Source organism: Mauremys reevesii, linkage group 3 (assembly GCF_016161935.1).
Source record: "Mauremys reevesii isolate NIE-2019 linkage group 3, ASM1616193v1, whole genome shotgun sequence".
Lineage (NCBI taxonomy): Eukaryota > Metazoa > Chordata > Testudines > Geoemydidae > Mauremys > Mauremys reevesii.
This window is the reverse complement of record NC_052625.1, coordinates 108,497,165-108,519,359: the sequence shown is the minus strand read 5'-3', so window position 1 is coordinate 108,519,359 and position 22,195 is coordinate 108,497,165. Positions and strand designations below refer to the sequence as shown.

The 22,195-nt window shown below is 44.5% G+C and overlaps 1 long non-coding RNA gene across 16 annotated transcripts in view; it reads left to right on the top strand.

Moving 5' to 3' along the window:
• LOC120400691 overlaps positions 1 to 22,195 on the top strand; it is a 73,337-nt gene that overhangs the window by 12,572 nt on the left and 38,570 nt on the right. For 12 of the 16 annotated variants that reach the window (XR_005595987.1, XR_005595988.1, XR_005595992.1 and 9 more), the window contains one exon: positions 19,343 to 19,423. The exons of 2 other annotated variants lie outside the window; for them this stretch is intronic. This is a non-coding gene — a long non-coding RNA (uncharacterized LOC120400691). The remainder of the gene's footprint in view (positions 1 to 19,342; positions 19,424 to 22,195) is intronic. 2 more of the 16 variants (XR_005595983.1, XR_005595986.1) reach the window with 1 other exon arrangement.

Sequence of the window (22,195 nt, the reverse complement as noted above, 5' to 3'; positions counted from 1 at the left end):
CTGAAATGATTCCAGTTTCATGCTCAGGACCAGTTAGACGGGCAGAACTGCAGGGTCCCAATCCTGAATGAGACAACGGTTTTGTGGGGAGGGATTTAGGTTTATTAGAAACAGAGGAATCTTTTGGGAAAGGAGGAGTCTATACAGGAAGATTGGGCTCAACCTAAAGCAAAACAGAACCAGATTTTTGGCATGTAAAATTTAAAATAATCATGGAGTTTCATACTAAGGGCTGAGAGAAAGGTGACAGGTGCAGAGGAGCACACAGTTTGGACAGATGCACCCCTTTGGTGAGGATTTATTCAAGGGGATACTCTATATCCTAGTAAAGAGGAGATGATAGAAGTTTATAAAGTACAGGTAGGAACTGAAGAGAAACAGACAAGCAAAGAATCCCATTCAATTACATCACATGAAGGCAGACAACTAAGGGTACGTCTACACTACGGGATTATTCCGATTTTACATAAACCGGTTTAGTAAAACAGATTGTATAAAATCGAGTGTACGCGGCTACACTAAGCACATGAATTCGGTGGTGTGCGTCCACGGTCCGAGGCGAGCATCGTTTTCTGGAGCGTTGCACTGTGGGTAGCTATTCCGTAGCTATCCCATAGTTCCCGCAGTCTTCCCCGCCCCTTGGAATTCTGGGTTGAGATCCCAGTGCCTGATGGGGCAAAAATCATTGTCATGGGTGGTTCTGGGTAAATGTCGTCAGTCATTCCTTCCTTCGGGAAAGCAACGGCAGACAATCATTTCGCGCCCTTTTTCCCTGGATTGCCCTAGCAGACGCCATAGCATGGCAACCATGGAGCCTGTTTTGCCTCTTGTCACTGTCACCGTATGTGTACTAGATGCCGCTGACAGAGGCGATTCAGCAACGCTACACAGCAGCATTCATTTGCTTTTGCATGATAGCAGAGATGGTTATCAGTTGTTCTGTACCATCTACCATGCCATTGTAAATTGGCAATGAGATGACGGTTACCAGTCCTTTTGTGCTGTACCATCTGCTGCTGTCATAGGTGCCCCTGGCTGAGATCCAGTGAGATGATCAGACTGTCAGTAGCCCACACGGAAAGGAAGGGGAGGGAAGATGGGTTCACACACTCCTAGACCCAGGTAGCTTCCTCGCCAGACTATGCCAGGCTGAGTCAGCCCACCGTGGGTCGGATCTCCTAAAGATCCACTAGTTACCGGGCTTGCGTTAGAGTAGTCCTGATCATGAGCATTCGCTTCACAGGGTATTCTGGGCGTCTTCCGGTAACAGCCTCTCACACTGGTGTACACACACACACACACACACCAAGGCCTCTTTTTTTTTTTTAACCTTTTTATCTCTTTTAAATTTTTTTTTTTTTTTTTTTAACCACGATGCATCTTTACCTGGTCCGGACCAATACCATGAGGCGGTATGACAACCCCTCTTGAGGCAGTAAAAACCCCTCAGTACCGGTGCATTCTAATGCATTTACCTTATGCATTTACCTTATGCATTTACCTTATGCATATACCTTGTTGGCCAACTCAGCAGTTCCCTATACTGCTATAAACTAACCTTATTGGGGCCTTTCCCCAATACCACTCTGCATCTGATCTTGCTGCACAGTCAATAAGTTCAGATGGCGTGAGCCCAACAGAGACAGACGTCCTCACGGACAGTCCTCCTCCGATACCCCAATAGAGATTTCAAAAGGTCTCATACCTCTCATGTGGCGCCATGGGGTTCGAAGGGGAATGATCCGTAGTAGCCGTCTGTGGGTCCGTGGGCGTTGCCATCCCGGACGAGCCCCCAAATTGTCGGAGAAAAACTCAGTTCTCGCTTTTTGTTTGGGTGCAGCAAAATCAAATACTTTATTATTTCTCCAGTAATTACAATGGAGGGAGAGAGTGCCATAGGACACAGGGTCGCCCCAGTCCTGGATAGGTCTCTCAACTGGTAAACAATTACAGCAAGCCTTTAAACCTTTGTTACAGACAATTTCTAGCAATAATACAGATGGTAAAAAGAAACAATTGCATTTGTTTATACATAAGCCTTTCTGCTATCTTATTTGTCTCACTACTAGAAAAAGCAAGCCTGCATATTTGCAAGGTTGTAATAACTTTTTACACAGTTCTTTCCCTCTGCCTCACACTATCCTTGCTTCTACAAGGCTCACGTCATTAGGGTTACAGTATGGCCTGACTCTTGCTAACTGACTGACATGCATTAAAATCCCCTTCAAATCCTTATTAATTCTTTCCCTGCTTCCACAATGTCCTCTCGGAATGGGATGCTGAGAGAATTTCTAGACACCATTATCAATTGCTTCTTAAAGCAGCTAGTCCATGAACAAGAAGGGGAGAGGCAATTCTTGATTTAATCCAGTGGTTCTCATCCAAGGGTACACATACCCCTGGAGGTATGCGGAGATCTTCCATGGGGGTACATCGACTCATCTAGATATTTGCCTAGTGTTATAACAGGCTACATAAAAAGCACTAGTGAAGTGAGTACAAACTAAAATTTCATACAGACAATGACTTGTTTATACTGCTTTATATACTATACGCTTAAATGCAAGTACAATATTTATATTCCAATTGATTTATTTTATAATATGGTAAAAATGAGAAAGCAAGCACTTTTTCAGTAATTGTGTGCTGTGACACTTTTGTATTTTTGTCTGATTTTGTAAGCAAGTAGTTTTTAAGTGAGTTGAAACTTGGGGTACACAAGACAAATCAGCCTTCTGACAGGAGTACAGTATCCTGGAAAGGTTTAGAACCAGTGGAGTAGATGACTGAAATCGCCCTGACATGTGAGAGGATTCTTTTGTGTCTCCTTGTCTGGAAAGGTTGAGAGCCACTGGTAGTTCCACATGAAGCACAGGATCTGGTTCCAGAAGTGCATATAGCTGAACCGCTCAGTAATAGTGACCATAATGTAATTACATTTTATTTAATTTAGGGTGGAAAATACCAAAGAAACCCACCACGTTAGCGTTTAACTTCAAAAAGGGGGAAACTAGTGAAACAGAAATTAAAAGGAACAGTCACGAGTGAAATTCCTGCAAGCTGCATGAAAACTAATTAATAACACCATAATAGGCACAAACTAAATATAGACCCCAAATTAAAACAAAACAAAATAGTGAAGATACCAAACAAACAAACAAAAAAAAAACCCACCATGGCTAAACAGAGTAAAGAAGGGGTTAGAGGCAAAAAAGCATCCTTTAAAAATTGGAAGTCCAATTCTATGAAGAAAAATAGAGCATAAACTCTGGCAAGTCAAGCATAGAAGTATAATGATGGAAGCCAAAAAATAATTTGAAGAGAAACTAGCAAAAGAGAAAAAAATAAACATCTATTTTTTTTAAAGTTCATCAGAAGTAGGAAGCCTGCCAAACAATCAGTGGGGCCACTGGATGATCGAGGTGCTAAAGATCATTCAGAGAAAACAAGGCCATATCAGAGAAGCTACATGAATTCTTTGCATTGGTCTTCATTACACAGGATATGAGAGATTCCTACACCAGAGCAGTGCTGTAACGAGGGCAAGGCGAGTGAGGCACTTGCTTCGGGCATGGAAGGTGAGGGGCGCAGAAAATTTCTCCTTCAGTGACAATTCAACGGCAAGTCCTTCCCTCCGAAAGGGACTGAGGGACCTGCCGCTGAATTGCCACCAGTCGTCGGCAAGGGAAAGGGGCGGCACATCCAGCTCTTCGGCAGAAATTCGGCGGCGGGTCCCTCAGTTCCTCTCAGAGGGAAGGACCTGCTGTCGAAGAAGGGCGGCAATTCAGCGGCAGGTCCTTCCCTCTGAGAGGAACCTGCTGCCGAAGAGCCAGACATGCCGCCTCATCCCTTGCCTCGGGCACAAAAATTCCTAGTTACGGCTCTGCACCAGAGCCATTCTTTTAAGGTGACAAATTTGAAGAACTGTCCCTGACTGCGGTGCCAGTAGAGGAGGTTTTGGAACAAATTAAACAGTAATAATTCACCAGGACCAGATGGTGTTCACCCAAGAGTTCTGAAGGAACTCAAATATTGAATTGTATAACTTCTAACTGTGATATGTAACTTACTACTTAAATCAGCCTCTATACCAGCTGACTGGAGGATAGCTACAATAGTGCCATTTCTTTAAAGGCTCCAGAGGCATATACAGAAAAGTAAAGGATCCTGGCATATACAGAAAAGTAACCCTAATTTCAGTACCAGGCCAATAGGCTGAAACTATAGTAAAGAACAGGATGATCAGACACGTAGATAAACACAATTTGTTGGGGAAGAGTCAACATGGTTTTTATAAAGTGAAATCATGCCTCACCAATCTATTAACATTCTTTGAGGGTGTCAAAAATTCTACAGGCAAGGGTGATCCGGTTGATACAGTGTATTTGGACTTTGAGAGAGCCTTTGACATAGTCCTACACCAAGACTCTTAAGCAAAGTAACAAGTCATGGGATAAGAGGGAAGGTCCTCTCCTGGATCAGTAACTGGTTAAAAGATAGGAAACAAAGGGTAAGAATAAATAGTCAGTTTTCACAGTGGAGAAGGGTAAATAGTGGGCTTCCCAAGGATCTGATCTGGGACCAGTACTATTCAACATATTCATAAATGAGCTGGAAAAGGGGGTAAACAGTGAGGTAGCAAAGTCTGCAGATGATATAAAATGACTCAAGATAGTTAAGTCAAAAACTGACTGTGAAGAGTTACAAAAGGATCTCGCAAAATTGGGTGGCTGGGCAAGAAAATGGCAGATGTAATTCAATGCTGATGATTACATATTCATGCACTTTGGAAAACATCCCAACTATATAGACAAAATCATGGGGTCTAAATTAGCTGTTACCACTCAAGAAAGAGATCTTGGAATCATTGTGGACAGTTCTCTGAAAACATCTGCTCAATGTGCAGCAGCAATCAAAAGAGCTAACAGAATGTTAGGAACTATTAGGAAAGGGATAGATACTAAGATCAAAAATATCATGAAGTCACTACATAAATCCATGGTACATCCACCCCTTGATTACTGCAGGCAGGCCTGGTTGCCCAATCTCAAAAAAGATATATTAGAAAAGGGAAAGGTACAGAGAAGTGCAACAAAAATGATTAGGGAAATGGAAAAGGTTCCATATGAGGAGAGATTAAAGACTGGGACTGTTTAGCTTAAGAAAGAGACGACTAAGGGGGGGATATGATAGCGGTCTATAAAATCATGAATAATGTGGAGAAAGTGAATAAGGAAGTGTTATTTCCCCGCTCACACAACCACAAGAATCAAGGGTCACCAAATGAAATTCATAGGCAGCATGTTTAAAACAAACATAAGGAAGTATTTCTTCACACAATGCCCAGTCAAGACTCTGGCCAGCAGATTTTTTTGAAGGCCAGAAGTATAATTGGGTTAAAAAAAGAATTAGAGAAGTGCATGGAGGATAGGTCTATCAATGGATCTTAGCCAAGATGGCCAGGGATGCAACGCCATGCTCTGGGTGCCCCTAGGACTCTGACTGCCAGATGCTGGGAGTGAAAGACAAGGGACAGCTTATTTGATAATTGCCCTGTTCTACTCATTCCCGCTAAGGCATCTGGCACCTGCCACTGTTGGTAGACAGGATACTGTGCTAGATGGAGTACTGGTCTGACCCAGTATGGCTGTTCTTAAGTTCTTAATACTTGCCCTTGAATAGTAAGGGTGTGTGGGAAGTGAGATTTTTCTCTAACTTGAAATTGTATAAGATTTTTCAATACCTTGTGAGTCTCCTGGTTGCCTTTCATCCCTCCAGGTTGATGTCCTATGAGTCTAAAATAGTGCTTCTCAGTTATAAAGCTTATGCCCCCCTCTGTCCTCAGATATCCCACTTCACTCTTCCCTCAGGTCAAGTTCCTATGCTTGCTTGCCTCTTGGACCTCCAACCCAGCCTTTCCCCAGGCTTCTTCAGCACAGTCCCCCTGGACTACTCCCTTTGTTAGCTCCCTTATTAGCTGAGAAACTCTCACGGGTCTTGATCAGACTCCAGCATTAAAGTTCTCCTAGCAGCTGTTGTTCTCTGTAGGGGGTCTCTTTCAGTATGCAGTGAGAGCCACACCAGGCTGTGGCCTCTTTCCTAGTCACTTCCAAATCCAATCCAGGGCACTTTGCCGCTTGAGACCCAATGACATCACCATTTCATTTCAGGCCTGTCTAGTCTGAGGAAAGACTGATTTTTACACTTCCCTGGCAACTTTCCCAGCATGTCTTGCTGTACCTAGAGATTCAATTATCCTTTGACTAAAAGTCCCAGGATTTTTTTCCCATCTGGGAAGAAACCAGGCACAGGTTAGGACTTGAAGACCTTTTGAAAGCTCAGCTCACCCTGTAAAGTTTAGTCACTTATGTTCAGCTCATTGTAATGGGACTCCAGTAGATTAAAAATGGTCTGAAATATTATCCTGATCTCAGACTTCTGAGGCTAGTGGGAAAAAGTTTAGTTTAATATTTAATTTTTGTGCACCTTTTTAATTTTCTTTTTTTGCCAAAACTGAAATGCCACAAGAAAAATAAAATTCTTATTTCCTTACCTTGCAACTAACAAGAAGTGCCAGAATCTCATGAAATAACATGTCAAGTATCAGAGGGGTAGCCGTGTTAGTCTGGATCTGTAAGAAGCAGCAAAGAATCCTGTGGCACCTTATAGACTAACAGACGTTTCGGAGCATGAGCTTTCGTGGGTGAATACCCACTTCGTCGGATGCAAGTAGTGGAAATTTCCAGGGGCAGGTATATATATGCAAGCAAGAAGCAAGCTAGAGATAAATAGCATGTTCTTGCAGCCATTTCAGCTTAGTTACAGGACCAAACAGATTTGCATCAGCTACATAGCCTAACCTGGATCTTTCCTTTGGACCCATCAAATGCCATTGATTTAATCAGGAGTCACTGGGTTGCCTTACAAGCTGAGTAGTGAAGATAGTGAATAACTCAACTGCGCAAGGACTTGCTGTAGCTGCAATAACGGGATTCATGTCCTGATGTAAGATGAGCCTATCCTCACTCATACTAAAGTGCAGACTGTCAAAACACAGCCTGGAGCCAAAGCAGCATGTTTTGGAAGAAAAATATGAATAATTTCATAAGGTGTTAGATGAGAGGCACTGATAAATTTATACAGTGCGTGTGTGGGCAGAATAACTACCTCAAGCTCCATTATTTCAAAAGTTATGGAATAAACTGACAATGGATGATGTTAAACTCCATCCAGAGCAATCTCAGCTTGTTTTAATAGTAACTAAAAGACTACAAATGGAAAAAGCATAAACACTTAAAATCCCAATAAAACCTTAGCAAAACCCGTGTCTTAAGCTTAGTGGTGTGGTGTGTTTATAAGACTTGTGAAGCAGGAGGCAGTGTGGTTTAGGAGACTAGGCATGGGACTGAAAAACAGGAGTTCCTGTTCTTCAAACCCAGCCTCTCCCACAATTCAGTCTGGGTCTCATCCAACTCCTGCTGAAACCAGTGGAAATTTTCCTATAGACTTCAATAGGAGCCTGATCTGCCCCTTAGGAAAGTTACATGCAGCTGAACTTTCAAAAGTGGCCACTGATTTTGGGTCCCATCTTTTTGGCCTAATTGGTTTTTTCCAGAGGCTCTGGCAGAGAATCACGAGGTAGATACTTCGGGTCCAAAAAATGTAGATAACCCCCCAAATCGGTGGTAATTTCTGAAAATATTGGTCTTAACCTCACTGAGACAGATTCAGCCGTGCTCAGGTTTACCTCTGTCACTGCTTACACTAGGAATAAATTTGGCTCTCTGTTTTCCTAGCTGTAAAATGGGAACATTTAAACTTGTGTGGCCTCATCCAGAAGAGGCAGGGCCTCTAGATTTAAAGGCCCTGGGGCACCAGTTGTGGCTGGGAGTATCAGGGCCTTTAAATCACCCAGGGGGCTCCCAGCTGCAGAGGTGGCTGGTAGCCCCCGGGGTGAACTAAAGGGCCTGAGGCTCCAGCTGCCATGGAGCTCCAGGACCTTTAAATGCTGGCCCCAGCCCGCCCGCCAAAGCTGCGGGCGTGATTTAAAGGGCTCCTCCGGGCTCCCTGCAGCGGCAGGGAGCTCGGAGCAGCCCTTTAAAAGCCTTTAAATGGAGCTGTGGGCCGGGATTTAAAGGGCTTGGGTCTCCCCAACCCAAGCCCTTTAAATCCCCGCTGCAGAAGCCGCTGCGGTCCGGCACGGTGTACTGGTTCTTGCCGGTACGCCGTACTGGACCGTATCGGCTTACTTTCACCTCTGTGGTTGGGTAAGCATTAATACTTGTATAGTGGTCTGAAAATGTTATATTTGGGTAGATTTCAGATGATCTGAGCTATTTGGATGATAAATATGTGAAGATAATCCAGTGTCTGACTACATGGGGGTCAGTAGAGATACTGGCAAGCTGTTGGAAAGGAAAGTTCAGAGAGTGGGTGTCATGTTTTCTAGAGTGGTTCATGACCATGAGTGTCAACCTTAGGGCAGGCTGTCAAGAAGCAGGGCAGAGACCCCAAACTGGTTGTGTGTTCTAGAATTAGATTTCATTAGTCCAGTAACAAGAGTGAATTCCTAAAGCACTATAACAGTCTGACCATGGAGTCTCAGACATTGTGCATTCAAGTCTATCTTGCCACCCAGGCAAGCTGGACTTAGTGATAGATGCATAGGTGCTGACTTCCACTGTTCCCAGTGGGTGCTCGACCCCCGCCCTGCCCCTGACACCGCCCCGGCACTGCCCTCACCCTGCCCCATTCCATCCCTTCCCCAAAGTCCCTGCCCCCATTCCACCCCCTTCTCCCAAATCTCCACCACTGCCCTGCCTCCTCCCCTGAGCGTGCTGAGTCCCTACTCCTCCCCTCCCTCCCGGAAAGTACTAAGCACTGCCAAACAGCTGTTTGGTGGAGGAGCGGGGATGCAGCATGCTTGGAGGGGTGGGGGTGAGGAGAGCTTGGCTGCCGGTAGGTGCAGAGCACCCACTAATTTTTCCCCATGGGTACTCCAGCCCCGGAGCACCCACAAAGTCGGCGCCTATGGATAGATGGTTGCTAAACACCAAAGATCACAAAATATTCAAATTGCTCCCAGTCCAAAGAGACCAGTCACTTACCCCAGGTCAGCTGGTACTTTAAATCTCTCACCAAAGACAATGCTTGTAGCCAATCCTATAGTCAACTTACTAAGGACTTATTAACTAAGAAAAGAAATGAATTATCATAAGGTTAAAGCAGGCAAACACATACACAAATGAGTTAGTCTAGGGTTTTAAAAGGTGACAGAGTTATAGTAATCTGTCAGCTCTGAATGTCTTTTAAGGCCAACCCAGGTTGACCCTGGGGATCACTGTTTCTGTTTCGTAGCTCCAGCCCTGTGAGAGTCCAAGCAGTAAGAAATGAAAATTTTTCTTGTCAGCTATTTTTATTTCCTTCTTCCAGAATTCAGGCTAATGGGACTTGCCCTTTTGCATGTTGCCTCTTCATGGGTGTGAGGGGACAATTAACAAAGTCTTTGTGATGTGATGTCCCATAATGGCCTGTTTAGTTTTGATAGGCCTTCTTGATGGGCAGGAGATGATCCCTCCTGTCTGGGTTCACAGTTTCAGAGAAAACATTTTTTTACCGTTATAAAGCAAAAACTTAACTATTACCTTATAGCATTTAATAAAGATATAAGTGAGATTAATGTATGCAGCAACTTACAAGTATTTTATAAAGTCTAAACACATTGTTATAAATCCAATACCCATCTTAATCATGCTAACACACAGGTGAAACAGACTGGTTTCCAGCAATGAATTTCAGTGCTTGGCTGAGGCCTAAAGCCTTGACAAGAGCTGGCACCTGGTCTGCCAGCATCACATGGGCATTTGAACAATTATCAGAGGAGTAGCCATGTAGTCTGTATCCACAAAAACAACGAGGCGTCCGGTGGCACCTTAAAGACTAACAGATCCCAAATAAATCTGTTAGTCTTTAAGGTGCCATCAGACTCCTCGTTTTTATTTGAACAATTGAATCTTTGCTATTTTATTGTCAGCCGTTTAGAAAGACCTTTTAAGTAACTCATTCTTTGTTTATGCCACTCATGAATAATGTGGTCAGAGCAAAGTTATGGCAATAAAATATGTAATGCACAGCCCATAAAAATCTTCTCCACCCCAATACAGTTTTATAAGTTATATGCTTTGTTTGAACTGTCTGAATCTTAAAAAATGTATCTTGACATAGTGTTTCAGGCTCCCAGGAAGGAAATGTTATTGTCCCATCAATAGGCAGAGATAATAAAGACTGAGTTTAATATCTGAGAATCAGCATTTCATAATTGGCTATAAAGGTTTTCATTTCTAGGTCAGGATTCAGATTCAGCCAGGGGCAGTAGTGGCAAACATCCAATGACTTGTTCAGTGGTCAATGTGAATTTAGTAAAGTGGTCACTGCCCAATAACTAGTGCTTGGGAGCAGGGCCGTCCCTAGGAGGGTGCAGGGTGCAGGGCCCAGGGCAGAAGTGATGAATCCGTCACTTCCGGGACTGACCCGTCACTTCCAGGACCGATCGTGCTGGCCAATCGCGCCAGTCCACAACACAGGGCTGGGAGCAGTAGCCCCAATTTGCCATACCCTAGGGACAGCTCTGCCTGGGAGTGAAATCCTATCCCCAGTGCTGTCAATGAGAGTTTTGCTACTGATTGAAGTGGGGATGGGATTTCACCCCAGATGTTCACCTCACAAAAACAGAAATGACTCTCTTGAAGGCAGTTGTAATGCTCTGGAAATAGCCTTTGAGATTCCTAAGCATAACTTTAGAACAGCCACCCGAGAGAGACTGTCTCAGAGGATCCATCTTGGGTTAAGCTGAGCCCGATACATGTTGAAACCAGACTTTTAGGAATTGAGTCAGTACAGTGTGGCTGTTCATACTCTGCAGCTGTAACAAAATATATAGCTCAATGAAAAGTCTCAGGTCTATGATTCAAACAAAGTCTTAGTAACCTGGGATACAACAGCATTACTGGTGTAAGATGTCAAGGAATTACTTCTCCTGGGCACTGAACTAACTCATCACTCTGTACAGTAAGAAGTCCCTCTGAGGTTGGGGTTGAGACACATTTCAGGGGCCACTGCTCTGTTGTGTGTGTGACGGAGGGCCCGAGCGCAAGTTTAAAGCATGACTGCACTGGCTTGAGCTCAGGAAGTCATTTGTTCTACAAATGAAGAGGGAGAGACTGGGGGAGGCAAAGTGAAATGGAATGAAGGACGGATAAGAGTAAGGGGAAAACCCTAGAACTTCCTTCTACCACGTTGAGAGCAGCAGCCGGGCAAAAAGGGAGCTTCAGAGCTGTGAATACAGCTTCCTCCTTAGGGATACCAAATCAAAATAGCTTCTGCTAATCCTCCTGGGCACACAGTGTAGGCTCAGTTAGTCATGAAAAGAACTGATACTGTATACAAACCCTGTGACAGTAGCAACTAATCCATCTAAAAACTCAAAATGCACCAGGAAAAAAACTGCCTCAATATTTCCACAACTATCCAGTTAGTAGAAACAATTCCACACTGAACTTGACAATGGTGGTGACACCAGCCGGTTCTGTGCAAAACACTGCATTTTTAGTAAAGCATCATGAATTTCAATGGGGCTCCATTTTTAGCACTTTTATTTTTTGCTGTGACTAGGGTGACCAGATAGCAAGTGTGAAAAATCGGGACAGGGGGTGGGGGGGTAATAGGCGCCTATATAAGAAAAAGCCCCAAATATCAGGACTGTCCCTATAAAATCGGGACATCTGGTCACCCTAGCTGTGACTATCTTGTGCATCTTTGGTATGAAACATTTGAAGTCTGGAGCTGGGAAGAAATGCAGAAGTAGCTCTAGAACTGCAAAGTTCAGAAACTAGGAGGAATTGGAGAATTGAAAGATTCTAAATAAAGACAGACTGTAAAGGAAATTGAGGAAATGTTTAAGAAGCTGAGTTCTCAAAAATAAAGAAAGAACCAAGACAATGCAACCCTTCAGGCGTTATTCTTTCCTCTACATCTACTGTCCTCTCTCATTAAGCACTTCCTGAAAACAGAGTTCTCTACATCAGTAGTTCTCAAACTTTTGTACTGGTGACCCCTTTCACATAGCAAGCCTTTGAGTGCGACACCCCCCCCCCTTATACATTAAAAACACTTTTTAATATATTTAACACCATTATAAATGCTGGAGGCAAAGCGGGATTTGGGGTGGAGGCTGACAGCTTGTGACCCCCCCATGTAATAACCTTGTGACCCCCTGAGGGTCCCGACCCCCAGTTTGAGAACCCCTGCTCTACATTCTTAGACACTACCTTTTATATAAGCATACTTTCATACTATGACATCCATTATGGTGGATCTATCTATCGTAACATCCCTCTTGCCACATTTGAGATAGCAAAATTAAACATCAGAGGGGTAGCCGTGTTAGTCATACAGGCAGAGAGTTGCTATGCGATGCCTGGTCACAAGGAGTTGCTTCTGCTGCGAAAGAACCCCTTGACAACGTTGATGCTTTGGGTCCCCCAAGACTTATTGGGTGCCATACACAACCTTGGGTAAAAGTTGAATGATTGAGATCATTTTGACCCATATCACTGCACTAGTTTGATCTCTAGCTCTGTGTGCAAAATAATAATAATAATAATAAAAAGGCTATTTTTTCAGGGCTTATATCTCCAGCAGCTTTGGCTCAAATGAATCCAAATGTGGGTCACTAACCTAACTCTGCATGTTCACAAGACATAGAAAATTAAATCTGCCCAAGCAGGCAGGTTACAAGGATAGAGAGAAAAGGCTCCTCTATGCATCCTTCAGTAGGGTAGGAGCCTCTGAAAGGTGTGAAGTGGCCCATCCATCTCAATGTGATGTTCTCCACTAAATGAGAATGCCCATGGAGATGAATATAGCCTGAACCAATAGTTCTGAGATGTGTGAACTGCTTCAGTCATTGCAGTGAGTGTTCCCACCCCCTTCCTGAGTTTTTTAGAAGCAGGACCTCCTCCCCTCTCACTATCACAACCCTGGCTTGCATTGGGGACAAGGAGGGGACCTCAGACCCTCTCAAAATGGCAAGCCTCCTAGACAGCATTTCTCAAATGCGGCCATCAAGGGCTTTTCTTGTGGCCACAGACCTCCTGGATTGTGATGGGGGAGGGGAAAAGGAGTACCTCCCCAGACCTCTGCCCCCTAGCTTAATCTGTCCCCAGGCTTGCCAGGGCTGAGTAAGCCTGCTGTGAAAAATGATGTGTATGTTTTTTTAATATCACTTTTCACAACAGACTTACTAACTAGCAATAAATAAATTACAATGATTTGGATGTGTATATTTGCATATTTGTTTGTTTTTCCTAAACTAATTAAGTATTTTAGGAAAAAGTGTGAGAGGCGGCCACCAGTAAGAGTTGGTGGCCGTACCTTGAAGCCACCAAATAATTTGTCCTGAGAACCCCTGTTTAGAACCTGGCTCTAAGAGAGGGGGTAGAGAATGGGGAAATGCACACTCCATTGAGACTGGATCAGCAGGACACAGAGGGAGCATAGGCCAATGAGTGATAGATATTGGAACACTCTCTCAAAACACCATGCGAGCTGTAGAACTAAGTGCAGGCAGTCTCTTATTATCACAAGAAAGACTCGCACTTGCTCCAGCATCAAATCACCTGCAAGGTATACACAAGTCTTTGTATGGTACCAAGGCATGAAACAACAAGCCTCCCAAACCCAGAGGAAAATACCATAGTTGCCAAGCCAGTTGAGAGTTAGGGAAGAAACAATCCTTATAGATGGGCATCAGCCCCCTATTGCGCTACATAAACACACGGCAGCGGGAGAGGCTCAGACACCAACAGAGGGGCAAGGACCCATCTATCTTGGATCGTATGAGGAATGCAGGGAGGGGGCAAGAGCTCCCCAGATCTGGCTTCATACACAGGAGGGAGAATGTGGGGCTAACGTGCTCTCCACTCCCACTAACCCCCAAGTCTCCCTCACCCAAGCCCCCAGCCCCTCTCCCCTCCCAATATCCCCTTCCCTTCACTGCAGCCCCAACTTCCTCTCCCGCTATTGTCCCCACTCCTGCACCCCTTCCAGGAAGCATTTAAATGTCTATTTCCCACCTCCTTTCCCCAATACTTTGATTACATTCCTCCCAAAATAAAACTGCAACCCATGACTCCCAAACTGTAGCAACCTCCAACCACTGAGTGCAAAACTCCTTTTGTCTTAGGTGGGGGCTTGTCCTTAACTTCTCCTTAGTTATGTTAACTGAAGGGTGAGTTCAAAGCCATGAAGAGGTCTGTGATTCATCCAGCCATTGTGCCTCTCAGTTGAACAGTATAAGGCAGCAAAAGGAAAGCGCTTCTTTGGGGAGGCCTGTAATTTGGGAACCCCTTGGTCAAATGACCCCAAATTTGGATCACAAATGCGACCATGTGTCCCTCATGAGGGCACCAAATTTCAAGGCAATCCAAGTATCTATTTGGGTTTTTTAGCATTTACGAGAGTCAAGCTTTAAAGCATATGAAGTGGCAGGAATGGAAATGGTCTAACTATTTTTGTGTTGGTGTATATGCAGTGTAAAAAACCCGTACATTGTCTTAAATACTGTCCACAGTTAAGGTCCTGCAAAGACTTACTGGGTGCTATGCACTACTTTGGGTAAAACTCAACTAGTTGAGACCTTTTTGACCTGCATTGCGTCAGTAGTTTGAGCTCTAGTTCTGGGCCAAAAAACCACAAACTACCTAGAAACTTTTTTAAAATGCCTGGGGGGGCCCTTATCTCCAGAATGCCTGGCTCAAGTGTCTCCAAATTTGGGTCACTGAGCATGCCCTGCACCCTATTTAGGCACACCAAATTTCAAAGAAATCCAACTGTGTGTGTTGATTTTAGAGGACTTAGAAAGGTTGACCTTTAAACAGATGTCGTGAAGCAACCTTAATTATAGTTTCGCAGCCATGCCGCTATAAACTTAACAAAACCTAACGTCAACTCTGTTTTTTCACTAACATTCAACTGGCTTGGCAGCTAAGGTATTTTCCTCTGGGTTTTGGAGGCTTCTTGTTTCATGGTATTGTCCAAAGTCTTGTGTATACCTTGCAGGTGACTTGATGCTTAAGCAAGTGCAAATCTTTCTTCTCGTAATAGAAAATTGCCTGCACTTAGTTCTACTGGTGGAGTGGAGTGTTGTTTTCAGAGTCTGTTCTGATAAGTATCAGGCACTAAGTGGCCTATGTTCCTTCTATATTCTGCTGATCCAGTCTCATTTGAGTGCATATTTCACCATCCTCCACATCATGTTTTTATCATGTTTGCATTTGTGATCTTGGTGAAATATATGCCCATCCGTTGCTATATTATATAAAGGATTTATCTGTTCAACTCGTAGCTTGCTTGCAAGTGCATGATATGTCCTGAGGAAATAGTCTGAGCCTGGGAGCATCTCTCAGGTGTAGTACTGAGAGTCCTTTAGCTTGTTAGTCTTAGTAGGCTTTGGCCTTTGTCTGTCTTCCTCTTTTTGTCTGTTGCTTCTGTCACTGCCAATTGTAGTAATGCTGGGGCTATAGACACCAAAATATGCATATGTCTTGATATCAGGCATTGAAGTGGGCTGCTGTTAAGGCCTTTTGTGGAAGTGTTTATCCCAGGGGTCGGCAACCTTTCAGAAGTGCTGTGCCGAGTCTTCATTTATTCACTCTAATTTAAGGTTTCGCGTGCCAGTAATAGATTTTAACATTTTTAGAAGGTCTCTTTCTATAAGTCTATAATATATAACTAAACTATTGTTGTATGTAAAGTAAACAAGGTTTTCAAAATGTTTAAGAAGCTTCATTTAAAATTAAATTAAAATGCTGATCTTACGCCACCAGCCTGCTCAGCTCGCTGCCAGGCTGGGGTTCTGTTCACCTAGGCCAGCAGCGGGCTGAGCAGGGCCTGCGGCTGGGATGCCGGCTGGCAAGGGGCCGGCAGCTGGGACCCCAGACCTGGAGGGGGGCTCAGGGGTCAGGGCAGAGGGCTGGGGGGTGTGGAAGGTGCAGGGCAGAAGGCTGTGGGGGGGGTTCAGGGGTCAGGGCAGAGGGCTGGGGGGTGTGGAGGGTGTAGGGCAGAAGGCTGGGTGTGGGGGTGGTTCAGGGGTCAGGGCAGAAGGATGGGGGCTGTGGGGGGTTCAAGGGTCAGGGCTGAGGGTGTGGGGGGTGTAGGGCAGAAGGCTGGATGGGGTGGTTCAGGAGTCAGGGCAGAGGGCTGGGAGGTGGGGGTGTAGGGCAGAAGGTTGGGTGTGGGGGGGTTCAGGGGTCAGGGCAGAGGGCTGGGGTGCTCGGCTCATGGGGGTGCTCCCAGCCCTCTGCCCTGAGCGGCTCAGGGCAGGGGGCTGGAAGGGATGTGCCCTGTTCCACCCCCTTCCCCAAGGCCCCGTCCCTACCTCTTCTCTGCCTCCTCTACGGAGCAGTGAGCAGGCTGCCACTCTTCCCCCTCCCCCTGGCAAGAGCCATCAACTAATCTGCACAGGGAAGGAGAGGGGGAGGGGCAGGAAAGCAGCACGCTGGGGGAAGAAGCGGGGGAGGGGGGAAGCTTGGCTGCTGCAGGATCAAGCTTCTGCCTCCTGCCCCCGCAGAGGAGAGCGGTGGGCGGGGGCGCTGAGTGGGGCTGGGGGCCGGGACCGTGGCAGGCAGCAGCATGCCACTCAAAATCGGCTTGCGTGCCGTGTTTGGCACGTGTGCCATAGGTTGCCGACCCCTGGTTTATCCATTCATTAATGGCTTTCCATATATAGCATATTTCCTCTTGCTTCTTGCAGCTTTCTTTAATAGCTTTAGCAATTTTAACTGTTGAGTTTGCTTTGTCATTTGACTGGCTGTGCTATGATGAGGATGTGATGTGACTGAATTCCCATTCCTGGGTAAATTGACGGAACTCACTGAGAGTAAACTGGGGTCTGAAAGTGCACTGTTTGGGATACCATTCCTGCTGAAATGATGTTATACCAATATAATAAAAACCAGCAGGATCTTATTAAGAGGGATAAGGCAAAGATGCCACATTTATTGTAAATACCATAACAAAACAAAAGACAATGTTTTCCTACTTGTTTCTATTACTACTTATTCCTTATACACACACACACACACACACATATATTCATCCACACAATCATTCATTCAGGTTCTGTATAGATGTTATAGTTACCAGCCTAGATGTTGCTCATGCCAAGTTACTGGCCAGGTATCTTGGTCATGAGGATGGAGCCGAGTCTGTGTCAGATGCATCTGATGCTCTTGGAGGCTGGCAGCAGAACCGTAGACTCAAAGTCCTTATTCTTTAGAGTCCAGTTTTATAGGGATTTTTCCCTATGTTAGTTCATAGGAGTTGCTTCATTCTGCTGTTGTTAAATCAATCAGCAGATGGCTGGCTCCATGTTAATAGGTGTTTTGTTTTTCCTTCCTTTGAGGTGTGGTGGGTGGATTCCAGTTTGCCCTCCGGGGGTCATCTGGTTGATCCCACTTGACACCTTCTTCAGCTGACACTGAATTCTTCAGGCTGGTGACTCCCTAACCATTCAGTCACATACATTCTCTATCTTAATCACATCTATTTCACTGTCTCTTTACTTTTTGGGGTGTTACCAATTTATGTGAGACTCCCTGTCTTTTAACAAGCAACGATAAAGTGAGATGAAAACTTACAGAGGGTGGGGGTCTCTATCTATACACTATAACAGCTACTGTTTTGGCTTACTTAGAGATAATTAATGTTTAACAAGTTTTATACAAAGTATTTCTTTGAGCTTAACAAGTTTTATACCAAGTATCTCTTTGAGCAGGCTTTACACAGACACAGCTGGTGGCTTGCAGGTTAGAGGCTAAATGCTGGGAATCACAAATTTACTTCTAACATAAATCTTAAATTATAAAGTATCAATTAACAATAAATTATTTCTAACAATAAATCATTTTTCATATAAACCATGTTCATTTTTCATATAAACCATGCTCAATATAAACCTTCTTTAATATCCCTACAATGCTTCGTTGCTCTGTGGTGTTTACGGCGTTAGTATTTGACAGTTCATTTAGTTTCCAGAAGTCTGAATAGAAGTCTACAGTAACAAAGTAGTCTTTGTGTGATTTGTGATGAAAAAGTCCAATTTCTGTAGAGGATGCAGTGTATTTTCATCATCTCTTTTTGCTGCTTGGCTTGCATTGCCCCACATGTACCACAACTGCTCACCAGGTCTCGGATATTCTTTGTCATGTTTGGCTACTGTATATAGCATCTCTAGCTTTCTGGATACAGGCTTCCATTCCAGAATGGCTCTCATGTATTCTCGAGAGAGTTTCTGTTCTCAATTATCTGGGTATTATGATTTGATTGCCTCAACTGTTGTATGTTCAGCTCGTCTGGTTAGTTCCAGTATTCTTGAGAGGCAGGTGGGTTTCCTCCCTTGTGTCTGTCCATCCTGACAGAATGATGGATGTGAGCACTTCATACATCTTTGTCTTATATAGTTTTCTCTCAGATTCCTTCCAGCTCCTGCCTTGAATCTGGCACATAACTGGCTCGGGTGATGTTTTCTATCAGGCTGAGGATCTCACATTCTTGTTTAGTTGCCAGCTCTTCGTGCTGCAGGGCTGCTCTGGATAAAAAGTCAGCTGTACACCTCAGCCCCTTTCTTGTAGTATACTTGTAAATTGTAACATTGCAATTTCAGTAGCGTGCACTGAAGGTGTTTTGGGGCTGCTAGCAGTGGCTTTTTAAAATGCTTTCTCAAGTAGAAACTGATAAACCACTAATGGTTTCCTGTCCTTGAACATACTGGTTGAACTTTGCACATGAGAACACTATTGCGAGACTTTCCTTTTCTACTTGGGCATATCTTTGTTCTGTTGGTGATAGTGACCTTGACATGAAAGCTACTGGCTGTCCCTTTTCTTGTAGGAGTGATGCCCCGAGCTTCCTCTCACTTTCATCACATTGTATGGTTGTCCCTTCATTCACATTGTAGTATTTCAGAATGGGATAGTTGGTCAGCAGCTCCTTGATATGTGTGAGGACTGCATCACATTGAGGGAGCCATGTCCTTAGTGCGTCATGGTTTGGTAGTTGCCTCAGGGGTTCACACACATCTGAGAGGCTTGTCATTCTTACAAATCCTATTAGCTTCTGAACTCATTTAATATCTTTTAGGCGTGGACACCTGCAGTATTGGCTGTACTTTTTTGGGGTCAGGTGGTATCAGTTTAGGTCAGCAAGTGTCTCATGTATAGTACTGCACATAACTGCAATTTCTTGGTTTTATTCAATTATAGATTTATTCTTTGGCTTTTTCTAGCAGACAGATGAAGTTGCGGCAGATCAAGATCGAGGTCTGTGTATCTAGATACCAGAATGCCATCAGCTAATTCTGATTCCTGTAAGTACTGTTAATACACGTTGCTGGGAGGGCACTGATATTTTTCCATTGCAGGTTTGATTCCAACCAGCATTCTCAATCATCTAGAGGTCTACCTCCTGGTGTAAAAAATGTGGTGAGATAGCTGCCTTCCTTGACCAGTAGCCCTTGCAAATATTTGTCTTTTGTTATCATATACCAAGAATATTTTTGCTTTTGCAGAGTCAGGTAAAACTTCCTCAGTTGTAGGCATTTTGATCTGAGCTCTTTTTAGTGGTGTTGTTTAAATTGCTTGGTGCAAGTGCTGGAGGAACCAACTAGGGGCAGAGCTCTTCTTGACCTGCTGCTCACAAACAGGGAAGAATTAGTAGGGGAAGCAAAAGTGGATGGTAACTTGGGAGGCAGTGACCATGAGATGGTCGAGTTCAGGATCCTGACACAAGGAAGAAAGGAGAGCAGCAGAATACGGACCCTGAACTTCAGAAAAGTAGATGTTGACTCCCTCAGGGAACTGATGGGCAGAATCCCCTGGGAGAATAACATGAGGGGAAAAGGAGTCCAGGAGAGCTGGCTGTATTTTAAATAATCCTTATTGTGGTTGCAGGAACAAACCATCCCAATGTGTAAAATGAATAGTAAATATGGCAGGCGACCAGCTTGGCTTAACAGTGAAATCCTTGGTGATCTTAAACACAAAAAAGAAGCTTACAAGAAGTGGAAGATTGGACAAATGACCAGGGAGGAGTATAAAAATCAGGAAGGCCAAATCACACTTTGTTTCTCAGACCTCATTGGCTCTCTGTGTCAATCCACTTGGCCAATCAGGTCTTAGAGGGGCCATGGTTTGGAATCCTAACCCCATCCTTCTCCCTCACTGTATTCCCAGCCAGGCCTCTGTCCTCACACACATACAGTTGGGGAGAGAGGGGCTCTGAGATGTCCAGAGGCTGCCTACTCCCCCTTTGTGTGGGCTTGGGCTGTCCTCCCAATCTGAGGATCCTTGGGATTTCTAGGAGCACAGACTGCCCTCACATGCTCAGAGGAAGCGGTTTCTGGGGATGCTAGCAGCTGGGGTTGACCCCCCTCCATTTGGAGGGGTCTCCAGACATGTTAGGGGTTGGGGCTGGGACTGCAACCACACAATACAGTAACAGTGAACATTTGAGAAAATGGACTTTTTATTTTATTGTAACTAGTGGCTTTCTAGGTAAAGTATGCCTTTAGTACACAGAATCATTGTTTAGTTTCATGACAATAAGTTCCAAGCTCTTTGCATGCTTATACATATTTTTTTTAAAACAGTGTTCAATAAAAGAATGTATCCCTCATTTCAGGGGCTGGGGATTGAGAGGTAAATGCATCAAGCACTTTCTGAAAGTAGAGCTCTATAGCATAGAGTTCCTAGGTGTTACGTAAACCTACTGTCATGCTGTAATGCATCCTATTGGGAAGCTATTGGAACACTCTGAAATGGAACATTTAATAATATCATTGGTTGTAGCAGGTCCTGATTAGGCTTCAGGGAATTGATGGTTGATCCCTTCTTAAGACTTAAACTGGAATAATTTGAACTATACTCATGTTATCAGGATGGCTATAATATCAGCACAAAGACCCTGTGTATTCCAGTGTAAACTAATTCCGCATCAAATCGTGAATTGATATCTATATTTTCATTTCTTCTCCCACACTTCTAGCTCCAAGAAACTTGATTAAATTCCAAGTTTCAGGTGTAGCATTTCTTGAGGAAAATCGCTTTTTATTAACAAGGGATATGTATGTACTACTGTAAAATCCTAAACCTAGGAGCAATGGTCTAATAGTGGATGGCAGTAGGTTATTGAACATTTCCTGTGTTTTTGTTTTGTTTTTTAAGACTAAATGGACCGGCTCTGCTACCCTTGCAGACTTTTTAGGACCATAGACCATCAAATCAAGGGTTAAGCCCATGCTTAAATCCACTGGATAGATGTTCCAAAATATGGTATTTGTTAAGGGATCCTGCAGCATCTAGGGTATGAAAAAACCTCTAATGACTTATGGTTTTACTATTATTTCAGTGCTGGTCACAGCACAATGAAAAGGGAAACGAACTCTTAAGAGTATAGGAGTACTTTGGATGCTGTCAGATCTAATATGGCAGCATCAAATTAATATGCAGTATTAGAAGGTCACATGATTCGGTTTCAGCTAACTAGAATGCCACAGCATTTAATACACTTACATGGATATTGAGTAACCCCTTTGGGGTTTAGAGAGCATGGCCCCTTTAAATCTTTTTCCTAGGTGGGAGGGAGAGAGTGAGAAAAAAGGAGGGAAGCTCCAGGGGGGCGCTCTGGGGGAGAGGGAGAGGCAGCAGCCCGCAGGCCCTCACAAAGGAAGCAGCAGAGAACCTGCCTGAAGCCTGGGAGGGACAGAGAGGCCAATCGGGGACAGCCCAGGACAGGAGCCCGGAGGAGCCCTGTGCCAGGGGGAATCGCCCGAGAAGGACAGGCCGGAGTTGGACCCAGTATCATGGCTGCCCAGCGCTGCATGGGGCTGTGAGCACTGGGGCTTGTGACTCTGCACTGGGAACAAGGAGGGAGGCTGCTAGTTAGTTAAGTGGGGAGGTGGTCGCTCTGTGGGGCTTTGCAGAGATCAGCAGCAGAGGGCACCGGAGGGGTTTGTTGGGGGAAAGTTCACTGGCGCCGTAGACGACCAGGAGCCCCCAAGACTCACCACTGGACTGGAACTTTGCTCAGGACTCCTGAACTCTGTGTGCAGACACATTGCTCAGTGTCTGCCCTTCCAGAC